This window comes from Helicoverpa armigera, chromosome 9, assembly GCF_030705265.1.
Source record: "Helicoverpa armigera isolate CAAS_96S chromosome 9, ASM3070526v1, whole genome shotgun sequence".
NCBI lineage: Eukaryota > Metazoa > Arthropoda > Insecta > Lepidoptera > Noctuidae > Helicoverpa > Helicoverpa armigera.
Window position 1 is genome coordinate 12443023 of NC_087128.1, and position 14554 is coordinate 12457576.

Here is a 14554-nt window from a genome sequence, read left to right on the forward strand (position 1 = left end):
CTTAATTTAATGTGTTATGAGTGGACCGACGCCTCTGCTTGTTTTGATCGAGAAAGCTACTGCGTTTTATTGTTATTTGCTTCTTGGGTCGGTTGGAATCAATCGATGACCATAGTTGTGTAAGTATCTCCTAGATCGCGACGCCATTTCGACGCAAAATTCCTGACAGCATACCTGATGAAAGGCGATTTTCTTAAGAAAATGGCTGTGTAGTTACAGATTATAAAGTACATTATAGAAACGCCTTTAAAATACTCAAGCTGTCAGCATCCTAATAACCCAATCCCGTCTGATCCGCAACTCCCGCGCAGGCGACATCGATCGTCCCCAATTATATACCTACGCAGTCACGACACAAATCACACAGACAGACAGACAAATTGGCGAACCGTTGGCATTTGGCAACGAAGATCCGTCCATCTACAATTATGAGATATTTATAATATTATAGTGATTTATTTGAGCGTCGATTAGCTTATAATAATGTTTTATGGATGGCTCTCTTAATGGTCGGATTACAGTTGATTGGTTTTTTTGGGGACATTAGTCATAGTCTGGGTTTCCACTCTGTCATTTGTTTGTGGGTGTCGTGAAAGGTGAATGTAGGATTAGACGAGAGTTACGCGTGTTCATGAGAAGCTATTACGAGTGTGACTGTAAATGATACGAACATTTTCTTGAGTGCTTTGTTGGTTGAGTGTACTGTAGAATGCGCATAATTCTGAAGTTAGTACAGATATCTGTGTGTTCTGTTGCTATCTAGCTACAGTTTTAACTAACAGAGAGGTACAGCCCTACCCTTGCACCTACCCTGATGTAAACTTTACCTCATTTCGAAAAGAATTCTCTAGAAACAGACCTTAATTTTGATGAGGAACATACAACAAGCAACCAACTTTAACTTGACCACCAATTCGAGTGGTGACACAACCAATCTAGCTTGACAATATCAGGACAACTATGACAAACAGACAGTCTGTTCATCGTTGATTAGCCACCTCATGAATCACTGGCCCTTGGGTGCACATGAATCTCAATTGTCCCCAACAGTTCTCGACGGCCGGACGCTCAACTGGTTTTTTAGTTCTTGTTACAATTGTGATTGTGAACACTTTGATTGATGAAAATATTGCCCTTTCTTTGGTTGGTTGGTGATTAGATGGTGGTTATTAAGGTAGAAATTAATTGGTGAAAAGTGCATTGATGGGGTAGCTACTTTAAAACATCAACATGTGTAGTTTAGGCTTTTCTTTGCCGAGTTTATCAGGAAATGCTTTGCTTCACAAACTATTCCTTTGAACAAAGAAAAATGTAAGAATTAAGAAATAGTAAAATTGTTTTGTCTATTTCTGTACAACACTTTTATGAACAAAATACTGTTGCAGGGAAATATGGTAACAACAAATACACATAGGTTATAATTTCTCAGTCTTGCTGAAGTAGATAAACTAATTCATGGAATGCAACTTATGGTTACTTTTATTTACTGATTCAATATAAGTCTGTTTGACTTGTTCCTCGAAAGCCTTTTATTATGACATCCTTTGTGATGTTCTGGTGAATTCTGAAATTGTCCATACTTTATTTGTTGATGTGTAGATTTAAATGTAATTATTAAGCTTGGAACACACATAACTAGTATTGTGCATAAATTAAAATAAAATAAAAATCCTTGACTTAATTTAACAACTTGTAACCGAATCCCCAGTAACTTGGCCACCACCCGTCACCCAGCCATCATTAAATCTCAGTACATAATATAACTTATATACTTACCTGCATACCTAACAAATCAGTAATAAAAGGAACGAATCTCGACGCAATAAACACCAAACGATTTTATCTCACTTTAAAATATCGGCGAATGCGAAAAATGTCCGGTCTCAATCATATATTACCCGGCTAATGTCAACCGGTGACGGACGCACGTGATTGGCTGATCGGCACGCACACAAGCGCACGCCGACGACTTTACGAACACATGCGAAAGTTATGGGACTGTAAAAGTTTTATAGTCATCGTATGATGGTTGTACATTTAATGCAGATGCGTTTTATTCAGATGGATACAAAAATGTGATCAGAATCGATCTGAGGGTTTTATGCTCCTTCAGTAACCGCTGGGGTGAATGAACCCGGGTTACAAGCCGTTTCTACTAGAAGATATGACATTTACGTGAAATGGCCGCCGGCGCAAATCAAACGCTAAAAGAAGCTTTAATTACATTATTATGAGTAATAAAGCTGTAAATGGCATAGAAAGCCACGAGAAACGTTTAGAGCAAGTTTAATTAAATATCTAATCATCGGCAAGTTGCAGCTAATTATATAATTAGAAATTCTAAAGAGAAGATATTTTTCAAAATTGCAGAAGTATTATTGCATATGATTTTAATCAGTTTTGTAGATAAAGATTTACACCTTTACGTTTTATAATTATTGAGATGAGCAAAGCTGGATAAATATAATTCAATACATAGCTAATTCTTTAAAATTCAGTTAATACTGGTTATGGATAACTGTTAGATAAAAAGTGTTTTTCTTGATTGCCGACCATCATTATGGTTTTTCAATACCAACAGAAATCCGCTACTAAATGCGTGCTAACAAAACCTGTCAACATGAAATGACCCACACACAATTACCAAACATAATAAGCCAATTAACGAAAGTTCAAAATGAATGCACAAACTATAAATAAACGCACAATAGATAAAACGCACTTTATCTCACAAACTATGTGAATAAATCAGAGTAATTTAAATTTAAATTGATTTACTTCTAGCCTGACCATAAATTCTAGTCTATTATCCAGCCTCGAAAAGTGCCTAAAGTGTCGCTAAATTAGACGAAAAGTTGATAAAATATGTTACTACAATAATTCAGTTTGTAAACCTGTGGGCTGGATATTATCATGTTGTGATTATAGTTCATTATTTAGTTAATAATACTTTGCCTTATAAGTTGGTACCGTAAATTGATCATGTACTTAAGTTCCTGTGAGATTTATGTGGCTAACACTTATAGATTTAATCGTTTTCATCAAGCTGGGGAATTCAGTCATAAAACGGACAGACCGCTTTAACATCTTAGTTTTCCACTGCAGATATCCTCCTCAATATCTCTGTTTAAAGATCAATTAAAACATCTGCCTATAGATCCAAATAAACAAGCAATCAGCAACAAAGACACAAAATTTCTATTCATCATCTCACAGTCTCAAGCACAACACCAACGAATCGATACACCATACAAAAGACGACAAAAAAATCGCCGCTGCGACAAAACGTACGAACAAAAAAAATGCTCAAGAACAACGTACGACTCGTACGACTGAGTGAGTGTATGCTTTCGTTTTTCCGAATGCTATCTTCATATCCGGATGTGTGCAACTCCGTGTAGGCGAGGAGCCGGGTAAGCCGGGTACGCGGTTAAATTGGAAATTTTTGATGTGATGTGAAAAGGTTCGGCTGGGATTGGATGCGAGTTCGAATGTTTTGTGTCTGGAAGATGTGGCTGTTTTTTAGGTACGTGATTAATAAAACGGGTGTATTAATATTTAGTAAGTATGCAATGCAAACTTAAAAGTTCGCTGCTTTGGTAGAACTCAGTAAAGTATTAGCTTTAGTTAACATAACTTCGACCACTATTGTATATTTTTGAACACTAATCCAACGGGTTGAATGCTCCTGGGTGTTTATCAGAGTCGTCTCGACAGTTGCACATACGCTCCATGATATCTCAGTCAGTTAGACAGGACTCTTTTAGATACCTCATAGAAAGAAGGATTTGAGAATTAGCTCAACTCTGCATGCAACACTCATTATCTTAATAAGCTTTCAACTGGCTCAATCAGCATAGCCTTCAGTCTTACATACAGTTCTTCACGGAAAATCAAGCAGGTACAGAAAAATGCTATAGGTATGGAAACAAATATTCCACATTCACCTTGGCAAACGAAAAACTGCATCTAATCACACAAGTACTCTTAATGCAAATGATTTACAATAATAGTAACAAGCACTTATCACCCCGCATGTAATAAAATCAACTGACAAATGATTTGATGACTTCAGCGGTGTAAACCTCATTTTTAGTATTGCTGACTGAATTACTCTTGATGATGGCTATGTCAATGCCAATAATATTAGATCATCGAAAGTATAACAAAACAACTGGGATTTATTAATTTTCGCTAGAATCTGATCTTAATTATTATCCTTTCCATCTTAGAAAAACCAACTAATTTCTAAAACATTGACTCTCCTTACTAATGTTGTGTGAAATTTGATTTAAGATGAACACTCTAGTTTAGCTACCTTTAGGTGTTTTACCTATAGCTATCTAATGCATATTTAACAACATCTTACTACAGTCCATTGCAAGTTAAGACTTAGGTTACATCTAGTTTTTAATTTCAATAAATTCATTCAATAAAAATTTATCATTTTTGTACAATTACAAAAATGATCATTATGTTGATCAGAATTTATAGGTAGCATCGGCTTAACCCAACTATCTTCAAAATGTGAAATCTTTCAATGAAGAATATATGTTTGTTTTAAATCACTACTTTACAACACAACAAATACGCTCCTGTTGTCTAAGACTGATTCCCTAAAATCATGTTACCCTAATTCAAAATCAAGGGTGTCATCTAAACCAGCCATGCCATCACAAACGACAGGTTTATCTTCAAAATTTGAAATTGCATTTGAAATCTGCACAAGACGCGCTTATCAGATCAGCTGTGCACCTGCCGTATCGGTTTGAACGACAATCGATATTCGGACGTTACCGATTCGTTCCAAACGATTGTTATCGATTACCGACTTGATCTACCTTTTAGCAAACGGATTAGCTATTGAAACTTCAAGTCTAGGAGATAGGAGTGGCGTAAAAGATTAGAGCTAACTGTTAAAGGCAAAAATGATGAGTCAACGATGGTTCTTGTTAATTTGAATAGCATTAAGCTCTATGTTGAATTCTTAGGAATTCTGAATAAGGAATAGTCTACGACCATTATCACAATATGCAGAATTAATGCCGATTTAAAGAATTCATAATGCACATCGCCAGTACTCAGCTGTTTTACACACCGGCAATTACTGCAAAGAAAAATGGCGCCATAAGCAGCAGGTTGGCGACATGTGGCATCTTGCTATGCACCTGGTGTTAAACCGCTCGGTTTTACCATATCCAGCCGGACCAGGAATAAATAAACATCTAGATATTTGAAACATCGAGCCTCCTGTCGGCCCAATTAAACTAAATCACATCAAAATCGATTACAATCGAGACAATACTGAAGCGAACCGGTTGAAGTCGGTAGCGGCTGGTGTCAGCGGCGTTTCAAACGCGCGTCGCGTGGGCGCGCACAATTTGCATAGCTTCATTAGGCCCCGACCTCACCGCGCGATAGTCGCGTTATCGACGCCGCCTCTGAATCGCGCCTTACCTCTTTTTTTTAATCGACAGTCGTTAATTAAGCGTGTGTGAGGTCTTACGCCTTAATTATAATTGCGCACAGATACTGAATTAGCTCGGTTTTAACGAAGGTAGCTGAAATAAAAGGTTCGCAATAAAAACCTATTTATTTGCAGCCTTTTTCAAGATAAGCATTGCTGTCGTGACTAGTTTTAATTGTAGATAACATTATCTGTTGATTGCTTGAGGTGGTTACTGACCGATAGTTTTACTGTCAATAAAATTATGTCAATTCGCGCAAGTAATGTGAAACACTTGTAATGCTATTGTTGAATTATTGCGACAATCATACAGCTGGTGTTCGTATTTGTAGAGCTTACAGATACGATTATAGTTATTTTGGTTTAACGGTCAACTCAAATTAATGTTATTTGTACAATTAAGAATCGAAAGTGCATTCAGTAATTACAAAGTATGTAATTGCAAGCGACTGGCGCCATCTTTGCTTGAAGAAAACCTCATAAAATGAATAATTGCTAAATCGCTTGCTCATGTGGCCCATAACTAGCTTTAAGACCTCTTAATATTTTTTTAAAGAAATCAGTGATCTCATCTCAAACAAATAAACCTCATTGTCTATAAAAAGTCGCGGTAGATTAAACAAAACAGCGTTAGAAGATAATTGCAGTTTTATTGTTCACCGTCTCTGAGACTATAAAAGTCACTCACAAAAACAAATGCAAGTAATATTTTATTAATTAAAATAAAGTTCTCTTGTCCTTTATAATAATTCAACATGAAATATAAAACAAAAAGTTCCCGACATAACGCGAACATTTATGCTTGACGTGTGTTCCAATTTACGTGCCTAGTAAAGTACATTAGTACATGATGTTCAGCACAAACCTAGAGGGATAAAACTAGATAAAGTTGCAGTAATGACTCATCAACCCACCTAACTGACTTTTACGACTTTTGCGAAAAGATAACCGCACTCACGTTTCCCTTATCATCTGCCTACATGGTCTTTCCTTAATTTAAAACAAACTAAAAACTCTTGAAATAATCCTTTTTGCGAAGCTAATTCTGTACTCGAGACTTGTCCATATTAAAAAGCGAATAAATCGTAGGCACGGTTGACGAAGCATCGACATAAGGCCGGGTACATGAAAGCGCAACATTTCGCGACATCGCGTGTGTCGCGATGCTAATGCGCGGACCACCGGCGCTCAACCGACACTTTTATACACCACGACGAACCTCCTTTATCGATAACTTATTTAAAATTGCTACAAAAAAACATTCCTTCAATTATGTTAATATTTTATCAACGAATGCAATTCGTGCAACCTTTCCTAAGTTATACGAGTTAATGTGACCACATTAAAGTAATTGGTAGCGAAAAAAATACAATTTGAAATTAATTTGCTGTAATTACTATCTACAGATCGAAATGTTGTAATTGAAATAAGAGCATAAGTATGTAATAAACGGTTGAAAACGCGACAAACTGTGTTTAGTTTCGCGGAGGGCCTAGTGGGGAATAGATAAAGATTTAGTACTGGGGATCCCTTCGCAAAACAATAGTAAATTGGCGCTCGCAAATTTCGTCCGTATACCGTGGAAACTACATCCTAAAACTGTATTGCTGTGGTCTGAGGCGTTAGTGGCCTTACTGGCGTTAGTGGTCGTAACCGCCTACGTTTGGGCAAGTTCGCCGCACTCCGATGAAGACATTTAAATACGTCGAATATGTTAATATTGCGATCGGATCGTGTACACTGCCCTTAACAACGAGGACTGTGCGTTGGCGGACAGCGGTCTATTAGTGAGGGAGTCTGAGTTACAGGCGGGAGCGAGAGCGGGCGAATAATTGAAAATAAGACACAATCGGAACATCAATCTATCTCTTCAAGACGGTATTTTTTGTAGGTGCGATTTTTACAACATAAGCAATGTTTACATTGTGTAAAGTTTATTTCTAAGAACATTAATATTGACTTTCTCACGTACTTACTGTCTATTGTTTGAAATACGACTGCATATGCATATATAAAGACTGTAGATTTGCATTCAAAAGAACTTGTGTTTTTATTCAAACCTTAGTTAAGGGTTGCTAATTTTGTATTCAATTGCATTAAACATCGATTGTATCTATGTAAAGATAACATTTGTTTTTCTCATTATGGACACTCATTAAATACATATTACCAGTGAACTTCTAAGAACTGCCTTATTATACTGTTTCAAACGATTGTCTACCTCATTTTTTCATAGCGAAGTTTTCATCAATTTCCAAATCGCTTTCGCTTATGTCTTAAGCCGTAACCTTTAGCTACTCATAAGCATACACAAGCGTATATTACGCAGTTTATTCAACAAGCCCACTGTGATCCCCGTCCACCATTCACGTCGCTCCTGCTAATACTATGTTATTTTAAATAGCATTAAATTATACGACAGGTCTCTAATTTAATATCGATCTTTCAGGTCCTGGAATAATGCTCCATTTCCTGTTTGATCTTCCATATGAATCAAGGTTGTTAGTATGGCAATATATGGTAACTTAGAGGTTGAATGATATCAGTCTACCGTTGGAAAGGTCTCTCAGATACACCATTGAGATCCACCTTCAATAATATTTTTTCAAGCTATGCCTGCTGCTTCACAATCATATAACCCATCTAGATGTAGGGCGGATTATGACATGACTTTCTTACATTCGATATATACTCAAGATCACTGTTGATCGTAAACAGTGACACCCAAGAAAAGCAAGCAAACAATGTATTTCCCTTCAATGAGCCGATTAATTACATAACCATCGCAGCCAATCCGCAGCCATACCCATCACAACTATACGACCCTCACTTCCATCATGTAATGACGAATTACAATCGATCATTACGTACTATAATTGTTCAGTAAGCAGAAACAGCCACAAAAAATCTAGATAAACACATAATGGCCACTTTAAACCGATTACGAAGATCGATGATGCGTATTTTACGAGTACTAATTACAACAACAGCGGGCTGATTGAAACTTAATGTGATGTGAATTGTAAGAGGAATAAGTGTAGGTTGTAACGTTACAACTGACCCGCCTCTCTCATATGAGGACAGGAAAGGCATATAAATTAGGTTAGTTCTTATTACACCAATCTTAATGAAGTAAGATATTATCGGGGATAAACAGCATGTAACAATTATTTTGCATAATAAAAAAACATAATTTGCCTATTAAACTAGGACTTAATAACGGTAATTAGCGAATGATACAGGAAGATCAGTTGCCACCAATCGCCGTTCCAATGAACATGTACACTACCAAAATTGTGGTAAAACTATAGGATTCCTTAACCAAAAACAACGCTGCACTGTTGCTAGGAATCCATTTAGCCATGGCATGAGACATTCCATACCCATAGATATTCACGGCGCTTTACAGTAAAAGAACCTAAATATGGATATAATGCTTAGGTAAATAAATACTAAACACGAATAAACACCACCTCAATGAGCTATCGAAAAAACAGCAAAAACCGTCTCCAAAATTCATAACACGACTCGAAAATGAGAACAAGTCAAGTCAACATATCTTAGACTGCAAGCCAGTGCATTGTCACAATATCTCAACTTCTCGACGCAGTCGCGAGTGCATCGCGTCGTTATTAGACGCGGAGTGACGCGACACGACGCGACACGACGCGACGCGACGCGAAGCCGGCACGACGCGCGTCACGTTTGCGTCGCGTCGCCGTCAGCCAGAGATATTAGATCTCGTTGTTTGTACGTTTGCGAATGAAAAATGTTTGCAGATTATTCTCAAGGCGGTAGGTGTATTGATTATGTTATTGGAATGCAAGGTTTCTTATGTAAGTTAAATAATGTGATTTGAATGCAGCAGATGTATTGCATAAGTAAGCAAAATTAGCAAATTTTGATGCCTGCTAAGTCTTACCACAATCCCGTTATCGACTTTGATAGACAATTTGAGGCAAGCTTAAATCACTTGAGGTGTAAAAACTTTTCTAGTGGCAATCTTTTCCTTCTAACACGAATACTTGCAGAGCTATTTTAGGCATTAACGGTATGACCATTACACGTGTAAAAAGCCATCATCGAACTACGTCCTACAACAGAACAAAATGACAAATAACTGACAACAGCTGACACCCAACCGAATCTCCAATCTCTAAAGAACCGCTATCTCCAAAAAGATACTAATGACATCATCTTACCTCACGAAACGGAATAAAGAAAAAGCCATGAAAAAACAACAAATCATTACTATCATCGGATCAGTGGGGTTTCAATGGGTACGTCAAACACAGACAATGGTACAATGCTGATACCCGAGTCATTATCAGATCAACTTAGGTAACACTTCATGAGATAGACGACTTCGCACTGTGCACTACAGCGGTTACACGCTGGTATGAGCGTTAGAAACGCGAAAAATAGATGACATGCTGTATAATGTGATGGTGGTGGTGGTGGGATTAACTGGTGATGTCAAGGTTCGAACATTACAATGAGTAAGAAAGATGATGTGATTTATAGCTCATTCGATGTGTGAGTTAAGTCCTCAAAAATACTGCACTTACGATTACAGTGCACATTTCTTTCATCACAAGAAACCAATTTCGCTAACCACAAATCACATCGATCCCAAAAAATGTCTTTCCAAACCGCGGCGTCTCCGCCACCCAGTGCGTGACACAATCAAAAATCCTGAGTGGATCCCGATAATGAGTTCGTTGCGTTTCGCGTCCGACAATACTGCGGGACAATGGACGGATTCAAATCAACGTTTACCTATCCTTGGACGATTAACGCTCTTTGTCATGTCCACAATGGGGTCAACGGTTTTTCTCCAATATTTTTTTCAATTATGTTTATTGAAATTTTGTTATGATACCCATTTTTCAGTGGTTCATTGTTTGTGTTTGCTCTGATTGCTTTCTGAAAGATTGGATGAGAGATGGAAATTCAACGTAATTGGGTCTGTCGTTTTGGTAGCAAAAGTGGACTAGTCTTGAACTTGTAATGTGATGTTGGACTGATTTCAGGTTTGAAACAAAATACATGGTATCAAAAGGTATAGCAAAATAATTAACTCGATAGACTCGACATACCTAGAGGGCAAAAGTCAGGCCAGAGTAAAAATATGTCAAATAAAAGAGCCCTGCATAGGGATCTTATGTATAGTTTTATGTATTTCCCATTCGAGTCAAATCTATGAATAGCCCATATATTGTCTCCAAGTTTGATTATAGATTTGCCCTAAAAAGCTAAAATATATCGAAATCGATTAACCTAGACATGGCTTCTAATTTGGTGCAAAGTGGCGGTTGCAGCGACACGAAAATATCTAGCACGTCATTCTCTATTATGCCGATACTAATTTTGAAAAATACTTCGTTGGAGTTGCATTTTCTTGGATTAGATTGTGACCTCAATTTGCGAAACGAGTGGAATAAGATAGGTACGTACTTCATTAGGATAGGTTAATCAGTGACTTTAAAATTGATAGTGATATATAATTGTAAGCCTGCAGTAACTTATAATAGCAATTGCTCTGGTTTGAGTATAAAGGGTCCTGTTAGGCAAGGAATTGTATTTTCAATCAAAACCAGAACATACAAAGCAACACCTAGCTGCCACACAATTAGTACACCGCATATAATATGACAGCTTGCTCCTAATTTGTCCACCAAACTGACCTTACAATTTATGTCTCTAGATAACACAACCATGTCTCCTCCCAAATAAGGTTCAGCATCAATACGAGACAACAAATAACCGTCACAACGACCCATTTGTACAATTATGTACCTTTTGATTTACCGCCGAGATATTAGCCATACAACTATAAAAGTCATACAACGATTACACGCCTTTGTACAGCATTAGGCATTAATTCAACTCTGGCGTTCGAAACGCGACGTCCAACTTGATTCATGCGCCGGCGACGCTCACAAAAGTGGCGTAAGTGACGAAAAATTTGCAATGTAATTTAAACTTTATTGTAAATTTTTTGGGTTGATTGTTGAATGATAGGAAGTTTATCGTAATGAGTAGTGTACCAATTGTCTTTGCTGGGAAGATTAAATTGATTTATAAGACGTCGTTTCGTCCGTCAGTCGTTCTTGGTATCTGGTCGTAAAGTTTGGTGCGGGTCGCCATCGTTTCGCGTGTTTTATGCCGCTACCCTTTTGATGTGATGCAATATTACTGATGATTTATTTGTTATTAATATAGAATTATTTCCTGGTTCTGAACTTATTTCTTGCTCGTCTTGACTCATGAAAAAGATAAAAGATTACTCACTATAATTTTCAGAGAGGGATAGTTCTTTATACCTAGTCTTTATCTAGTCCTAAACGTAGTCTATTTATAAAACCAATGAACTATTTCAATTGGCTGCAATTCATTGATAGACGTTAGTCACTGAATGACACATAGCATTTATTGTCAATTAAATTGTCATTGCTGGTACAGACGTTCTCAAAATGAGGCGAGACACTATTTCATACACTTACTGACTTAATGGTTTTTGGTCCTTCTATCACGAAAATTATTTTCAAAGTGCATTTCGAAGTGAACTACAATACAGAGTATTCGTGAGCTAGAATTATCTCATTACAGAGAAGAGACAAGACGTGTAGCATGCATAGTTCAGTGCTTCTGTCCGTCTGTACGTAAGTGTCCGAGACATAATTGGTTCAATGACTGGACACACGTTACACTGTTCACTACTTGAAGCTTCACGCTTGTTCTGTTGTGGAGTGTGCAGACTTACAACTATGTGCCTATAACACACAGTTGCTATTTGAGTCAAAGTCAAAATAATAAGTCAAAGTAATTTGTTCAGTTTCACTCAATGTTGCATTTTGTGTCAGTTACGACTTTATTGCTACATTAACGTCACTATATTTGACCTTTCCAAAATAAAGAGTGACAAAAGATAGCATCAAGAATTCACATTGCACTGGTCCTTCGAGCTTTGTCTACAATGTCAAAAGGAACAGCCATAGTAATTCCAAAATTCCTACATATTATTATTTTCTTTTTAAAAATAATGTCAAAAAAATACATATCCTTATCACAAAGAAAAGCATTCAGTAACATCGGCGACGTTCCCAGCGTTTGCTGAACAACCCTAAAATGTGTAAGGCTTGACTGTCACAGCGCACACTTGACATCCGTACACGGCCCATCAGCGCATAAATCATAAGGTTACAACTCAGGGCTACAAGGACCGAAGGCGCGACGCACACTGGAATAGACCCGAACTTACGTACTTGTTGGCTGAATAATTGAGCGGCGTGCCTAATGTCGGCGGGTGACATTTGTAGTTCGCTCGTTGTGGAAATAGATTGATGTCTGTTGGTCTTTTTGGAATTTGGTCCTTATGTGTTTGATACAATTGTATTGTTATTTGATGGAGTAGATTAATGAGTCAATGAAAGCGTAATTGAGGAGCAAATATCCAAATAACCAATCCTATAAAATTTCACACCAAAATCGAAATCAGTATAGTCTGTAGCTTCCGAGAACAAGTACGTAAGAGATTTCAATTTAGAAAACCTGATTCCCACCGAAAACCACTGTAACTGGAAATCGAAATGACACAAACAAAACTAAAACAATAGATACCGACAATCATGACATAAATTACAATTTCTCCGTTGAGAGACCACCAGAGTCGCCAAGCTATGCCTCAGCCAAAAGGTCAGTCGAGTTGGACGCAACATTTAACGTTAATATGAAGCTATAGATCAGGCGAGCATCTGTCGGCGCGCGCGCAGCGCTGTCGATCAACAGCCGCTAATAGATCATTAGTATTTATGCATGAGAGCCACAGGATTGTTTCAGGGCTTCAGATGCTGAAGTTTCCGTGTGTGGTTGGTTTGAAAGTGAAAAAACTGGCTTGTCCTGGGTATCGTAGAAATAGGAGACAATACAGTCTCCAGTCTAATAGGGTAAATATGTAATAAAAATACATTGAATAAACTTTTGAGAAAAGTTTATGTTTAGGAGTCATATTTCAACAAATTGTCAATAACCCAAATATTGAAATGCTGTAGAGAATGCCACATCTTTATGACATTACATTTTATCTAGCAATCTTTAGAAAAATCAAATTCATAGTTATAATTAGCCATACACATACTGGCTTAGATAAGGAAGGTAGGACTCTAACCATTGCAAAACAATTAGATTTAATTACACTTAGCATTTAGACTATACATCCAATCCTTCACCTAGCCAAAGAATGCCAAAATGGACGCTAGATTGATGATCCCAGTACGACATCATTAGTATACCAGTCCACAATTACTCATACATAATCCCCATTCCTCATAAATTTCATAGAAAGCTATGCAATAGATCTCGTGGTCTTGTTCTGCGCGTACGCACGGCGCTGTCGATCACTGATCTACTTATAGATCGTTAACATTCGCAGTTGTCACCGCGCATCTTGTGTTATGATTTGATTGAGGAAATTTTGTAGCTGTTTAAGAACAAGATGATTCATAGAAATTTTGAATTCTATTTCAAAATCTTTAACCATTCAGCTAAATTGTTAAGGTCCTTGTACTTAAAAGTACCGCAGCAAAAGAACAGCAGACTGAGAAACTTTATGTTCGTGAAAGGAAAATGTCAGTAACTTACGTTGTTCCACCGTACTACGCCATAACTATCACAGCATATAAATCTGAAACAATTAATAAAATGCATATAAAATTAACTGCGATACTTAAATACTTTTTCTAATTGAAAAAGCTTATAATAATGTAGCGGGTGAAAGTGTGGCTGTTATAAATCACGATGACGCAATGACCAGCGCGCAAAAGGACCAATAATCTCTAACAAAAGCAAACCAAACGAAAACCGCTACAAAATATAGTCACCCACAAACTACACTCGCAATATTACTATATCCGAACACGAATATCGTAAACAAGACATCGAAACGTACGTTCGTTCGTCACTCATATTCAAATTAATACAGTAATCCAACCAAAGTTGTAAAGAAGCATTTTATGAACTAACATCACGCGAGAGCTTTGTAAATCTCAGCTCAGATCATAAACAGATCCAGATGTAATAAACTAG

General features: G+C 37.2%; 1 protein-coding gene across 2 annotated transcripts in view; it reads right to left on the minus strand.

Annotated features, from left to right (window-relative positions):
• Positions 1-14554, minus strand: part of LOC110369696 (protein tiptop) — a 286797-nt gene that overhangs the window by 216508 nt on the left and 55735 nt on the right. For both annotated transcript variants that reach the window (XM_021325209.3, XM_021325208.3), the window contains exon 2: positions 14111-14153. The gene's annotated coding sequence lies outside the window, so the exon portion shown is untranslated. The remainder of the gene's footprint in view (positions 1-14110; positions 14154-14554) is intronic.